Genomic DNA, 17083 nt, shown 5'->3' with positions numbered 1-17083 from the left:
TATTCAAATTTTCAGAAGTAATATGTGGATAATATTAGAATTTTTTTCTTCTGTTATCGGAGAATTTACTAGCAAACACACACTTGTCGTGAACCGAGAATACTCGTTTCCCGTCGGCAACGTATATTTCAATAAAGCGAGAATTTTCGTTTCCCATCGGTAATGCAATAATATGATATTATTAATATTATGTAATAATATTATGTAATAATATTAATAATATCATATTATTACATAATAATGTGAATAAGGAGGTAATCGAAAATACAAATTAAAGTTATTAATACAAATTAAAATTATTACTCTATACAATTTATGTTGATTCTGTATTTGAACTGTCAAAATTTAAATTAATTACAAATGATTCAGTTAATGTATCAGTATTATATCCAATTACCAAAATTTATGTTTAATAATATGAACAATATGATCAATGCATTTTCTACAGTTTTCAACCGTAGCAAGTTCAAATGACTTGTGAAATAAATTTATCACATCTGCAAATCTGAACGTTGTATTATTTTTACAACATAATTTTTATCTTGATTAAATTAAAAAAAAAAAAAAAACGACAACAAATAAACGTTGAACAACTAAAAAACGTTCCTAAACGTGAACTTTCTGTTTATATCTCCTGCCAGTTCTCATTGAACAGAGTATTATAAGATACCCCCAGGATATTTAATGTTTTTGTAAGTAAAAGATTGGAAGGAACGGTTAGCGGACGAAAATCGAGACTTCGAGGTAACTCTTGACAATGTTTTATTAACTCTGTTTTCAGACTAGTCGTTGGTTGTTTTTAAATCGACGAGTGCAATAGGAGGGCAGTTGTTTTTAACCCAGACCTAACCCAAACCTTCGCCTAGTCGATGGTGAACTAGAGTTCATTGCCCTAGACAACGTATACTATTCTAAGAGAAGATATTAGGATTTAACTTGTTTTGCTTACATTTTGAAGAACAAAGAGTACTATTGAAACTCAACACAAGGTATAAAAAGGGTTTTGGGCTCGATAATGACCTTTGCGACTTGAATTGCCTACATAAATCGGAAACTTTCTGGACAGCTGCGCATCACGTGTTAACTACCACCATAAACATTAACCCCCTGAAGTACCATTTAATTACGAGTAATTTTTTAAAGGTACAAATTTTGTTTAAATTTGTTCATACATGTAGTGCTCACAGAAAAGAATAGACATGTTTTACGAATACCTCACGAATGTAATAGCTTGTTGATTTTGGTATAGTAGACTAAAGATCTTAGAACGAATCCGACTCGTCATTGTACGGCAAGGGGTTAATAGTTATTTTAACCGATCGACATATTCATGAAAATTATAAATGACGTCCTATAAAGAGAATGCATACCAATCAGAAACCTTTCATTCCAACACCATACAAAGTACAAAACCCAATCACAGACTCAGCCAAATCAACAAGCGTACAAATAGAGCGCATCTCTCACTAAAAACACACCAAAAGAACTCGTCGAACATACACCTTTGTACCAAGCATTGCTAGAATATCTAATAAAGTTTTATCTAGTGTAAAATTATGAGCGTGGACTTGTTTCGAAATAATCCATCAGTATATCCCGTACAAAAACCATCCTCATTTTCAGGTATTAATTTATCCGGAGATTAGCGATTGCAAACGATCCGTTGTTAACGAGCAATCGTTCTGTAGTAATATACGAGAAATCGACCACCGTTCACGTCGTTTTATAGAAATTATAACAAATTATATCGAATACGAGTGCGACAAAGCTATAATATTTTTTGCAAAAGATCAACAAATTTCATGATTTCTCAATAATCTGCGTTGTTACCTTTATTTTTCACAATCTCTAACATTCTGTTAGGAAGAGATTTGTATAACTTCTTAATTGTTTTTTGTGTTATACTCCTCCAGTGGAATATACAGGGTGTTCGGCCACTCCTGGGAAAAATTTTAATGGGGGATTCTAGAGGTCAAAATAAGACGAAAATCAAGAATACTAATTTGTTGATTGAGGCTTCGTTAAAAAGTTATTAACGTTTAAAGTTTCACCCGTACTGAATTTTTTTATTCACCAAAAATGATTGTAATTGATCCTCGCAACCGAAAATAATTTTTCCAAAATGATTTGAAATTTTCTTTTTCCGTCGAAAAATTTCACACCTTTTCGAATTTTTTGCTCGAAAGTGGATAGGATTTCGAGGGTATGTCTAATGACCAAAAAGGATTGTAATTGACCCTCACAATCGAAAATAATTTTTCCAAAACGATTTGAAATTTTTGAATTTAATTGTTAATAACTTTTTAACGAAGCCTCCATCAACAAATTGATATTCTTGATTTTCGTCTTATTTTGGCCTCTAGAATTTCCCATTAAAATTTTTCCCAGGGGTGGCCGAACACCCTGTATTTCTTTGGCTAGTATTCCCAACAATTCTCTATTATATACTATCAAAACATTTTGTTGCGTTCGAAAAATGCTTTTGTTAATTTTGCAGTATGCACGCCTACATTATTCTGCTGAAAGATGTATTTTTTTTGGCTATTTTGTGTACATATTTCGAAAGTTGTCTACGAAGAATATCGGCGTATCTTGCACTGTTTATTTTGACAGAAACAAATTCTAAATGAAACGGGTTCCTCACGTTGGTGTTTTATTTTCTGAATAAACGTTAACTGTATAATATAAATTCAATATTTCTCATACCGTATTTCTAATTTAATTTCAACGTAATTTGACGTCAAGATGTTTGGAACATATGAAATTTTTAGCACGAGTGTACAGATGTTTTGCATTAATGGTGAATTAGCACTGGGCCAATGACACTCGAGACTCAAAACACCTTCTGCCGCCGAGTAATTGCACCGATTATCTTTTCAAACTCAAGGTGAGTCAAGCAAACGCACGCGAGTACCGATTCTCGTGAATTATGAATAATAACGAGCAGAAACCGTCAACTTCTTTTTAAAGGCTGGTGAAATACACTGAAAGTTGCTGTCGAATAAAATTTACGATTTTCTATTCGTTAGAAAGATTCGATAAATAACCGAAAATGAGTACGCGTTTTTAACAACTTAATAGACAACCCATACGATGAATATATTTTGTTTAGACGAATATTGCTGTTGACATTCTATACACTTGAGAAATATTCGTGCAGAAAAGTCACTAGATGCTAGAGAATAGCTTTTTCTTTTAAATTTTGTTGGTAAATTAAAACCTCTTAGTGAAATCATATTTCTACGAAGCTATTCCTCGAAAAATTAGGGAATGGACTGCGTTTTGAGAATATAGAAAGGCAAGTTATCGTCGTTAAAAAATGAAAAGGACACCAAGATCATTTCCAAGCTTGTAAAAGCATCTAAGATGGCACACTTATCGTCCATAAACATCCACAGCCTAATAATTACGAATCTACGATGAAAGAATGAAGGAATGTTCTAGTTAACGAGGAAAAATCGATCGTCCATAGTGTTGCGGAAGCACCGCAGAAAATACGAGATCCCCGTGTGCCAGAAGAAACATTATCCGCGATAATTACTTGGGCGCGATCATAAAGGGGTTGTTCGACAATTCGCGTAGGATTTCATAGAAGTCGATGAACGAGAACGAAAACGAAAACTCATGGAAGTGAGAACGCGACTGTGCCAAAGGAGGAGAGGACGAGAACGAGAACGAACCGGGGACGTCTCTGACAATTTATCGACTACGGGAACCAGGTGCCTTTGAATCGAACCCTGGCGCATACTCCTTTTAACGAAATGAAATGCCCGACTTTGCGCGGGATGCACAGAAATATGTGAGATGTAAGAAGAAAAAAAAAATCTGAAAGAAGGGGGAAACGAACGCAGATACCGAAGAAAAGGTGTTTCTCGTTTCTTATCGCGACAGAGGGTAACGTTCGATCGCAACAAAAACTTTCCTTATTTTCCGAACGCTCATCTCGGAGCCTGTCGAGGTTTTCCTTCTGCTCTATCAGACATCAATTTCAATTTACAGGGTGAAAACCATGAGAAAAACTTCAAATATTTCTCTCCAGACGGTATTTGTTGTAATTATTATCGTAACTCGATCGAACAATGTTATTCGACCTGTGCTTATAATTTCCTACAAATATCCATTTTCTAATTATTTTAAGTTTTATATGTAATACTTCTGTCAATGTGTTCAAATCGTAAGTGTGAGATTTCACGTTGAGTTCTGTTTCTTGTACTTAAATCTATTTATGTCCACAAATATGGTATAATTTCGCTTTACAAATAAAATTGTTTATGTTCATGTATTATACAGGGTGTTCGGCCACTCCTGGGGAAAATTTTAATGGGAGATTCTAGAGGTCAAAATAAGAAGAAAATCAAGAATACTAATTTGTTGATTGAGGCTTCGTTAAAAAGTTATAGAAACATTTTCGACCACACAGTAGATTTTCGATAAAGAATTTTTTTCTCGAAAGTACGTAGGAATTTGAGGATATGTGTATTGACCAAAAATGATTGTAATTGGCCCCCGCGACCAAAAATAATTTTTCCGTGAATGATTTGAAATTTTTTAATTTAATTTTTTAATAACTTTTTAACGAAGCCTCCATTATCAAATTGATATTTTGGCCTCTAGAATCTTCCATTAAAATTTTTCCCAGGGGTGACCGAACATTCTGTACATAAAATTTTATACTTTTTTATGACCAGTGGAATCTTCTGATTAAAAAAAAACAATTCCTTTCAAAATTCAATGGTCATGTCTGAGACTGTATTTCGAGCATTGTGAAATTAATTTTTTTCAATAATATTACGGATAGAAACAAGAATTTACATTTATTATAAAATAATTAAATATAAAATGCCCATAGAATGAGAAATAAAACTTTAAAATTCCATCAAGAAATTCTATACGGAAAACACGAAAGTTTCATTCGACACGAAGCATCTAAATTTTCTAAAACATTTGTGTGAGATGAATTAAGCCATAGGGACAGAATCAACATGTAAATTCTAAAACAATTTTTAAAAAATGAGAAGACACCAATTACTTGAAAAAAATAATATCTGGTACAACTAAACGTCTCACATATTTTAAACCAAAAAGGCTATCCAACTGAATATTAACTCATATTAAGAAACTTAATAACTTATATTAAGAATCTCAGATTTTATATGTAAAGTTACAAAAATCGTAAATATTGTTTTTTAGCAATTTATGTTGAATTTGTTTAACGTAACGGTATGAGTACATATTTTAATTTAAACAAAGAAACAAAGAAATTTATTGTAATGTAACTGTTAATATGGCAGATTTCAACAGAAATAGCTATATAAACAATGTCCGTAAATCTAGTGTTAAAGTTGTATGCATACCGTATACGCGACGTATAAATCATTGTGTTTTGAATACAGTTACTCATGTTACTCGCTGTAGTGAAAATTGAAATTAAAAAGTAAAGATAATTAGAATAGAGAATTGACAATATATTATTTTCCGTGTTTGTCTCTATCTTTTTTAATAAAGTTTTGTAACATGCTGTGACATACTCGTCTCTGTTAATTCTTACAAGAGACCATCCCGAGGTGTAAATCTCCAATTTTGATGAAACTTCGCATCGACAAATTGGTATTCTTGATTTTCGTCTTATTTTGGCCTCTAGAATCTCCCATTAAAATTTTTCCCAGGGGTGGCCGAACACCCTGTATGCGATCTGGTACTTCGTACAACACAAAATACGAAAAAAATTACAAATATAAAATCTTTCTTTATTGTGAAAAAATCAAAATTCCAATTTATCCGTATTTTGTACATGGATGTGTAGTTTCTCTGTACAAATAGAGAAAAAAAAATCATTAATATCCAACGAGAACAATAAAAAAATGTGCTATTTTTTAACATATTGTTTAAACAGCAAATCTCTTTACACTATCAAATTCGCCGTTTAAAAACATAAATTTCATCCATTTGAAGCACACCCCTATCTCTAATATTTTCCGAGATATTCAACAAATTATGTTTTGAACCCTCAACTTTGAAGGCTGATTTCAACCCCTTAAAGTGAATATTAGCAGCTACAAAAATACGTGTCTAATAGATTTATGAGAACTACATAATTGCGAAGTTTCGTCAAAATTGGAGATTTACACCTCGGGATGGTCCCTTGTTAGTTGCAATTATCTTATAAATTTCTAGATAAGTGTATTCAAACATCTCACGTCGCGACAATAGGAACGAGAACAGAAGATTATTTTAAGCCTATGTTTTTGTTCTATAATATTCTGGTTGTTTTAAAAAAAAGAAGGTCTGCAACTTATCTACAAGATACGTAGATAATTCAATCGACTAACAGGCATTATTCACAAAGAAATATAACATTTTATGAGCAAATGACTAATCGTGACTGCACCAACACACACACAAACGATAATCACGGGAGAGAAATGACATTATGAGTTCGAGAAACACTTAACGTCCAAAGCAATTAAAACTCAACATATCAAAAATGGTAAATAAAAATAAATAAAATATATAATTATTAAAACGATAAATATAGCGATGTACTTTAATTCGATTTATTCGACCAAATGCAAAAAATTTCTGTTTATTTAAAACAGGACATCGTATTGGACAAATAGAATAAATTTATTGCATTGTCTAAAAATAGTTTTTGAAGATAAAGTTTAAAAATATGTTTAAAACGATATGAAAATATCAATATTTCAAAAACCATATGGGCTCAAAAAGAAAAGGAATGAAAATGATTTTGATAATAAAATAAAAAGTCAAATGAATAAATTAGTATATAAATTAAGTTCTCGAATGGATATCTAACCTAAAATTCACTATAAAAATTCTTGCATTCGCCTCATAAGATTTTTTTTAACTTTACATTATTTTAACTAATTTTGTGTACTTGAGAGACCCGTAATGATGTTCACTTTAAATTTTAATTATTTATTTTAAACGAAATGTGTATACGTAAAAATACAGAACGTAGTAGTAATTAAACATGAAGCATTTACTGTGTTTTAAACTGAAATTGTAATTAAATTTTATAACAGTTTAATAAATCGTAATAAGAAACTGCTCGTTACAAAGCATTAATGCACTTTAATTAAAACAACATAAATTATTCGAAACAAGTTCACTTTGATTTCATTAAAATGTTTTGAAATACACAATTTTGACTTAAAAGATTACTTGCCCAATTTTTACCCTTAAATTCAAACTGTTTTCAGAACACGTTTCTTACAAATAAATCTAACATAATTCAGTTTTAATCGAATTCCCACAATTATTGCTAAATATTGTATCTAAATATTTTACAGACGAGTAATTTTTAGTCAAAGTGTCGAAACTCGTGGAAACATTCAGTCAGTGTAAAAAGTATTTGTACAGTGACCAACTTTAAATAAACCATTGTATATTTATGTTGGTAATCAATTTTTACACAAAAAGACGAAGCACATTCTTGTGTGTTTGGAGAATAAATATTATGTCAATTTTTCACTGTTATTTTTCTATCTTAGTCCGTTTACAGAAATGTCTCTCCCAATTTCGGAAACTGAAGAAGAAGAAAAAGAAGATACGGATGAAGAAACAGATGAAAAATCAATCATCGATTCATGAATTCTTCCGTTTCCAAATATATACGTAATTCTAATTAAAACGTGTATTATTTGTCCGTACCATAAAATCCCTGGATGATTTTGAGATCGAACATTTGAAAATTATGTAGTCGTATCAAAAATCGACAAGTGATAAAAAAAAAAATGACACTAAATCATGGTCCGTGTGTCCCATCAACTATTAGTGCCCCGTCCTTTGGAAGATCCAAACACGAACAGTATAAACGTCGAAATAAATCTGCAGACTTAATATTTCTGGCGATCGTAGTTACATCACCGCATCGCGTTTCGCTCTCTCGTTCGAAGATAAGGGGAACACAACCTTTTAAGCGAATCTACGAAGAAACACGCAACGATCTCGGAGAAACGGCGGAAGAGAATCGCGGTGGGTATCCAACGACTCGATAACTATCGAGATACTATATCCGAGACGGTGCGATTCCGCGTAGAAGGAAAGCCGCGGCACGTTGTAGCAAACGGTTATGTGCGTGCAGAGCCGCACACGCGTAGCGCTTGCGAAAGATCAAAAGGAAAGATGGTCGCGCAGTAGGTAGTACCACGGCAGGTAGGTTGCTATCTGATGAGCGCACGCGTGCCTTTCTTAGTGTATTCTCATTGTGAACGGGGCGACACACGCACCTCTATGTAGGTTAAAACCGTAATTAACGACCGTCTTAATTGCCGACAGTTTACACCAGGGTATTAGCGATCTAACCGAGACGTCGCGACGGAAGGACGCTAGTCACCGAGGGACTAGCCCTCCTCCCCTCCTTTTCGTCGGAGACGCGAAAATCGAACAACCGTGAAACGACACTTTAATTAGTGTGTTTACAAGCGAACCGACTAGCCACGGGAACGAGGAAAAAAATTTTCCAGGTATCAATTGTTTGGAATTCCAAACATTTTATATTATAGAATACGTCATGTATTTTCAGTATTATTTACATTATAGTCCGGGCCACAATATAGCGAGGTCGTAAACTAAACTCTTGAGGGTTGGGACCGACTACTGCTGCGACACTTAGGGCCGTACATAACATCTTGCTTGAGGGTGACTTTCTGAATGTCTTTTTGTGTCTGTAACTGCACTACCTTTTTTCATGTTCTATATGCATATATTAAGAGCAGGTAAATTAAGATATTAAAGACTCGAGTAAGACCTGTACCTGTTACGATATCTCTAAAAATGACTTTCTAAAAATGGCGACACTAGATAAAACATTTCTTGTTACGGCCCTGACTATGGTCTAAGGCCCTTAGTTGCTCGTATTTCTGTCAATTCACTTGTTCCGGGAGCTGAAACATGTAAACTTTGACACCTACTCGAGTTTACGACCTCGCTATATCGTGGCCCGGACTATACTTAACCCCTTAACGTACGACTTAATTCCATATTATCTTTCAAATGTACACTATTTAATTTTGTTTAAATTTGTTCGTAAAAGGAATAACCACAAAAAAGAACAAATTTGTTTTACTAATACCTTGCTAATATAAAAATGTGATGATTTTAATGTATGAGACTCGATGACGAGTGTAGCCTCATCATTGTGAAACTTGGTATCGAGAACTTGTGACGAGTCAGACTCGTCATTGTAAGACAAAGGGTTAATTTGGTTATCTGGCAAATGTACCTCTTTTGACAATAGGAATTGCCGTACCCTGAGCCATTCAACATACTTAATTAGTTTCAAAGGGTGATTTGGGCCCACCCTACCTGCCCCTTGGGACCGCGGACGCTCACCCCCGTACAACCCTCAGTGGGTGGGATTTGGAGTCTCAGAAGAACTGAGCGATGGGCAAACTTTAGATTTGCAAATAGAATCACCGCCTATTTTTTAACTCGGTATATAATCACGGAACAGAAACGGACGAGGTCAGAGCATTTACAAGTTACAGATACGTAGACCAAAAGAGTTACAGTTACAAGCGAACAATTACCAGAGTGCAAGTTTGAAAGAAGTAGATTTCAAGAACTTTGACGAACCATTGTTACAATTCTTGTTAACACATTATCGTTGTATATACAGGGTGTTCATCCACCCCTGGGAAAAATTTTAATGGGAGATTTTATGGGCCAAAATAAGACAAAACTCAAGCATACCAATTTGTTGATCGAGGCTTCGTTAAAAAGTTATTAACGTTTAAAGTTACGTGTGTAGAACGCCAATCGGTGAATAGCTGCGTACGCATGATAGTGGTTCTCACTCAAAAAACTGTAAGGCTGTCGATGAGTCAGATGAATCACTATCGCCGTTCTACAGGCGGAACTTTAAACGTTAATAATTTTTTAACGAAGCCTTCATCAACAAATTGGCATTCTTGATTTTCGTCTTATTTTGACCTACAGAATCTCCCACTAAAATTTTTCCCAGGGGTGGCCGAACACCCTGTATATTTGATAATAAATTCAAGGTGTTTGTAAATAGTTATTCTAAATATCTATTTGCTACATAAATCTGCTCCACGAATCTTGTGGGAGCCAACATTAATTGTGAACCCCGCGGACAAGAAAAAAAAAAGGGAACAGGAGCCAGTTCCGTCGCTTCCGAGACGATGCAACGCGCCGTGGCTCGATCACGAACGCGTGGAATAATTTTTGCCCCGTACACCACCGAAACCCCACCGACAGAAATGGCCGCGCGTTAATTTTAATTACAAAGCACGCGCTTTAATATGCACATTTATTTTAATGGAAAACCGGCGGGGTTTCCACGCGATGCACTCGATAGCGCTTTCTACGCCTGCCCATATTTCATCATTTTCACGGAAACGCGAGATTTTACTTTTATTTACTTCGCTTGTTGTGCTCCGTCGTGCTTTGTGCGGACCGTTTTTAAGTACGCTTTAACGTCGGTGTCTCTGCGTCGGTCACTTTGCGTACCGAATTTTTCCCTAAACGCGCGGACATTTTTAACGCTAGATTTCCATCGATTGCATTCATTTTTCTATCGAAACTTGCTCGATTTTCGCGATAAAACCATATAATTATTTTTTTTTTATTAATGCAATTTAAGTCTCAAGAAACAGATTATTTTGCAGTGCTGTACAAACGTTTCAATACATTATAATACTTCACATAATACAATAAAAATTATAAACATTTGTATGCTTGCTAAACAAACAGTTGGTTAAACATTAACACTCATATTTTTCGGGTTAACCAAGAATGATCAGTTTTCTTTATTGGATTTGTTTCTAAAAATGCGGTTTTTGTTACTTACAATATTGTACGTGACGTATAATTTGAAGAAAAACAAATATTATCATTCCTTAAATCGTTAGATTAAACAAATATCGTTTTTCAAAGCAGTTAGACTCCGGCATGAGCGTTAAGGGGTTAAAGATAAACTCTTTTCTTAAATCTTTAAGTCACAGTAGTTCAGAACGAGTAGGTCAGTTTACATACATATCTCGAACGTAGGTGTGGAGAGTAGAATATTACATGAAAGTGGAAGACAAAGATGTGGATTTTGCAAATGTTTGATAAATTTTGATCTGTGTTCTTCAAATGTGGGACATTGTCATAGTACATCGTCAATATCTTGAGTTTCATAGCCGCATTGACATTGTGGATTGTTATTTATGCCAATCCGAGCGAGAGAGCTGGCCATATAATTATTTGATAGTTAACATTTAATTGTATATTTTCACGAAACAATTTAAGGATTAGATTTCTTTTATAATTGTGACATAATTTTACAAATGAACATCCAACTGCAGCGTTTTCGACGTACATTATATTTTGGAAAAGGAACAAACGAAGCGCAAACCTGTACAAATTTATGTAAAATGTACGGAGAGAATGTCACCAGAAAGCGAATCAAAAGTAGCTTTTTAAACATTTTTATTTTATTTAAAATAAAATCCCTCTCTGTAAAATCCCCTCAATGGACAAACTTAATCTTAACTTTTTATCATTAAAATGTTATTATTTTAAAATAATGTTCTCCTTCATATGGCACTCAGAATTTTTTAATACATCAATCAATTCAACTCTGCATTCCCAATAAAGAAGTATTGCATTATGACAAAAAGCAATTAGTTTAAAAAATATTTCAACTTAATAATTGAAAAGCTTCAATATTTACGTTGAAATATCTTCTAAACTAATCATGTTTCATCATAAACAAATTAATAGTTTCCAACGTAAAATGACTAGTTACATTGAATGATTAATTAAAAAATATATGACTCCATTAAAAAAAAAAGGAATACCCTTCGTATGTACTCCACGCAGTTTACTTACGAAAAAAAAGTTACAGCAGATTATGCACCCCTCAAAACTACTTCATTTTTGTCTCAAACATTTCTAAAGAAATTTGAATGAATAGAGTTCGAGAGACACACTGTATATGTATAAATAAGCACAGGACATAGGACAATAGAGAGCTTTGAAGCATAAATGAAAAACAAAGAAAACAGTGGATTGTTCAGATAAGATTAGCCATGTAAAGACCTAACAATATATTTTGAGATATGGAAACTAAATTTACCAGAGCTATTTCACTTTAAAAATTCTTTTTAAAGCCAGTCCAAATCTTCAAATCCTTTCTTTCCTTAAATCGTGCCAATAATAATTGAAATTATCATGTACATCCGGATTGAATTTCTTTTCGTCGCTAAAAACCACACGTTTCCATATATTTCCAACTCTAGATCACAAAAAACAATGAAAGAGAATTTATTTAAAGAATGTACGGTAAGAATGCAATAAAAAACAGAATATAAAGCGAAAGGTGCATGGAGCGGAAAATTAGAAATCGTCGACTTCAAACGATCATAATTACGAAACAAATGCATAAAATTCAAGGATTCCAACGGATTCGAGGACTCCAACGCTATTTTGTACAATAAATATAGATAGCTATTTGTGTTAAGCATAAAAAAGCATTGTCAAGAATATCAATTAATTAAATAATAAAAATAATAAATGAAGACACACATATTCGAGGCAATATGTTTACAAATGTACCGTGTAATTTTCTCGAAAATTAAAAAGTATCGGTTTGAATGCAAAATAATAATAATTATCACATTTTGTTCTCTTCTTCTTCGAATAATAATTCTTGGACAATGTAATTTCTGAGAAAGCCGCACAAAGAACCAGAATATAATTACAACATGTAAGTAATAATTGACAACACGTTAATAAACTTTGTAATCGCAGGTACGACCAACGATTTATAAAATATTTGACCGAGTGGACCTGTCGAGAATACAATCGTGTTTTAAATAAAATATTACTGTCGAGATCCAGATCGATGTGACATTTACTATAATGAATGGACATAGTAAATGTTTTTATTTAAAGTTCAAAGTAATCATGCTCGTTTAAATGGTCCGCATTGATAAATATGCTGTTGCTTGTTTTATTTGATAAGATCCAAACGAATACAAGCAGAGATCAGTAATACATTTGCCTGCACATTTTCTCAATAATCATTTTACCAACGAATTATCATCCAAGGAGGAGGACAGCAAAATATAACAAATATTCTTCGCGTTCGATAAATTACTTTTTATCGTATAATAAATTACAGTACACACGTAATTACAAACATATTTCTTCAAATATATGCATCGTTATTTATTACCTGAATTTATCGCTTTCTATGGTTACTATAGTCATTTCAAGATATGCACCTTCCACTTTATCTGCTTTCTTTGTTACTTCACCATCATACATTGTATAAATAAATGTTCTTTTGCAATTCCTTGCAACTTATAGAAAAACGTGTAGCTTTTAATAATATCGCATAACCGATCACTTGATTGAGACGAAATAATCGATTTATGCCCAACTATGCTACGTCTCTTAACAAATAACAATTTCAAATACTTCACTGTTTTTATTTTACAAATAACATACGAAAAATAACTTTATTTCGTGTAGAATGGAAATCAATTATTTCCAAATAATTTTACATAAGAGATTGTAACAAGATTGTTATTTAATTCGAACGAATTAACTTTCATTTTGACTACTATGAATTATTAAATTTGGAATCCGGAGTTTTTCAATAAAAGTTTATTGAAATAAAAAAAATTATTTTATTTCAGAGTCAAATAACAAAATAATCTAGAAAAAAATAGTTTCACCATTCAAATGAACTAACACGTGATTGCTTTAACATGTTCGTGGAGAGTAAAAATTTTAATGAGCTGCAAAAATGGACAGATGATTAACGTCAAGTGTTGCAATTCTATTTAATTTACAAAATGTGCTAGCTAAAAGAAATTTTTAGAAACGTAAAGACAAAATAAAATGAAAATATTCAATGAACCAGTTAGCCATTATGTACATTGAAGTGCATACTAATTTCAAAAAATGCACGATAATGTGGCTTATAAATTTGAATATTATAACATTTGTGTCATTTTGCGTCACAATGAAAATGAATACTATAACGTTCATGCCCGCGAAGGTGTTAATTAACATCTAGTTAATAACCAAATAAGACCAAATAAATCGGTACTGACTGAGAGACAATTTTTCGTTCAATATGAATCACATTTCTATTTTTGCGAATTATTAATCTTTATTGTTGGCTTTCCAAAAACAAATGTTCCTCCTTGTATTAGCTATCATTTACACTATAAATTACCTTTTTAAAAGTTGAATTTTACCAACTCCAGCCCAAGTTAGAATAAAAAACTGAAAGTTTATTTCAATAATGTTGAAACCTGCATAAGCGGTGCTGTACGTGCGACGAACCCCAATAGGTATTCAACAAAATTGCTTAATAAACGCGATTACCGATTTTCCGCACACGACTTCAGCAAATCTTCCGGATCTCACACCGAAACGATCGAACCAAATACATATATTCTCGGTCCGTCGAATCTCTTGTGAAATCAAGGTCGGTCTGCGACGGGATTCGATGTTGAAACCTGGCCAGGACGTCGACAATTCCGTTCGCAGGATCCTTGAATTCCTCGTTAAGGGGATTCGGGAAAAACGATCGCGAGGACACCTCGAGAATTTTAAGGAAATCTTGGACACGATTCGATTTAAGGGAGTATTGTGGTCTAGAATTTTGAAAAAATCGATCTTTTTAATTGCATTTTCTTAAGATTATTTAATTTCTATTAGATTAAGAAAACGTCAGTTTTACAAATATTAGATTCCATACATAAAGTTACGGAACTTGTAAATTTGTGTTTAATTTTATTGACGCAATGATATAAACGTATATTCTAAAAGAAAAACCGCATTTTAATCTAACCGTCAACGAGACGGCTTTCAATAAAAATATGTGCAATTAATACAATTTTCCATTTTAACCCCTTGCCATACAATGACGTGTCTGGCTCGTTACAAGTTCTTGATGTCAAGTTTCACAATTATCAGGCCACTCACTCGTCATCATCAAATCTTATAAATTAAAATCAACACATTTTTACATTCACAAGGTATGCGTAAAATAAATCTATTTTTTTCATGTGTAAAGAGTTATAACGAATCAAGGCCCGCATTAGTCACATCGTTATTCGATTTCAAGAACGATCAATCGTCGTATAGCAACAGTATGTTTGCCTCCACGTGTAACGAGTGTTTAATATATCCTTCCAAATATATATATTATTATTAATTCTAAGGCCAACATCGTGACCATTCCATGTACGAATAAATTTAAACAAAATTAAATAGTATACATTTAAAAAATTATTTGGAATTAAATCGTAAGTCAAGGTGTTAAATGCGGTTTTTTTTCGAAACCTTATTTTTCACACTGAGTTCCATGATATTTCAAGACACGCCTCTATTGTCGAAACTCGAGAGTCTTAAAAATATTAAGTTTTAATACTTTTTTTAACATACTGAACACAAGAAAAAACTAAAAAATATGAATTCAAAATTTAAAGATTCGCTATTTTTTATTTATGGGAATTTTGACTTCTGCCTAATTCTTGCCATAAGTACACTATTCCTAATGAAGATTTCTACCCTTTCTACGCCTCTGTATTATATTAGCGGATCAGCTGAAGACATGGAAGCCAATGGACTATACTTTTTAGAAGAGCCATTAAACAAGAAACTAGAACCACAATTTTTACTATTTTTGGATAAAAAAAATACTGTACATACTTATACGATAAATAAACATGTCTGGAAAATCTTGATACAAAATAGCTTACCTACCATTTAAAAAACATTACAAAACGAATCGAAAAAATAAATCTCAACAGTAATACCCCCTTTAACCCCTTGATGTACAATTTAATTCCAAATTATTTTTTAAACGTATACTATTTAATTTTGTTTAAATTTGTTTGTACAAGAAATGGCCACGAGAAAGAATAGATTTGTTTTACGAATACCTCGCATACCAATCAGAAATCTTTCATTCCACCACCATACAAAGTACAAAACCCAAAAAATGTGTTAATTTTAATATATAAGACTTGATGACAAGTTAGAGTGGAAATAGACGAGCGACTTTTGCATTCGAAACAGTCGATATTTTCTATCTTTATTGTTTTAATTGCAAAACAAGGAAAAACGTAGGAATTGATGTCACAACGGTAAAAGTCGTTCGTCTATTTCCAACCTTAGACTCAAGTCTTATACATATAGTCTTGACATAAAGAACTTGCGACGAGTCAGACTCGTCATTGTACAGCAAGAGAGATTAAACCGTTGACCGTCAGACCAAACCCCTCAAATTGTCCACGAAAACGAATTTATTTATAACATAATTTGTCATAGAACTTATTTGTAGGACCTCGTTAAAATTCAAGAGTCCTATCTAGATTTATTTTCTTCGAGATTAGATAATCTTGAGAATTCATTTTTGTAGCTTCATAGTGTTTGGACTTCGAAACACTGTTATTGTTGAACAGCTTAGAACGCGTTCTTTATTCCTTTGAAATTAATAGTACGAGGATGTAAGGCCCTCCAAACTACTTAACAGCACAGAATTTACCGGACTTATTTAAATTTGAGGAATTTGCAACTTTACCATGTTACTGCCTCACTCGACAATTGGAAATTTACGTATGCTAAAGCCATTTATGTGACGTACACGTTAATTAGTTTTCAAGGGGTATTTTGAGCCCAGATACCAGATACCAGACTACCCCCGAACGCATCTACAGTGGGTGGGATTTAAAGTTTCGAAAGAACTGACCCATACGAGATGGGCCAGCTCCGATTTGCCAATCAAGACAGAACAGGACGAGCTCAGAATGCAAGATTTAAAGGATTAGATTCACATTTTCAAGAACTTGTACGAATTGAACCGTTTATATATCCGCACTGAACATTTTCTGTTAACTCGTTTTATGTTTATACATTCGAATTGTTAATAAATTATTGTATTGGCAAATAAATGCTGGTTTCTTTTCTATTTGCTAAATAATCGGCTTCACGAACTTTGTAGGAGCCAACACATAGTGAAAATTCATGTCAACCAAGTATGAGTGGCATAGCAGTGAATGTGTTAAAGAAATAAAAGTCTCGCGACATG

General features: G+C 33.0%; 1 protein-coding gene across 4 annotated transcripts in view; it reads right to left on the bottom strand.

The window, feature by feature from the left end:
* Plexa (plexin A) overlaps nt 1–17083 on the bottom strand; it is an 809603-nt gene that overhangs the window by 626374 nt on the left and 166146 nt on the right. The window lies entirely within an intron of this gene.

Source organism: Colletes latitarsis, chromosome 10 (genome assembly GCF_051014445.1).
Source record: "Colletes latitarsis isolate SP2378_abdomen chromosome 10, iyColLati1, whole genome shotgun sequence".
Lineage (NCBI taxonomy): Eukaryota > Metazoa > Arthropoda > Insecta > Hymenoptera > Colletidae > Colletes > Colletes latitarsis.
Note: the sequence above shows the minus strand (reverse complement) of the source record. Positions and strands in the feature narration are given on the sequence as shown.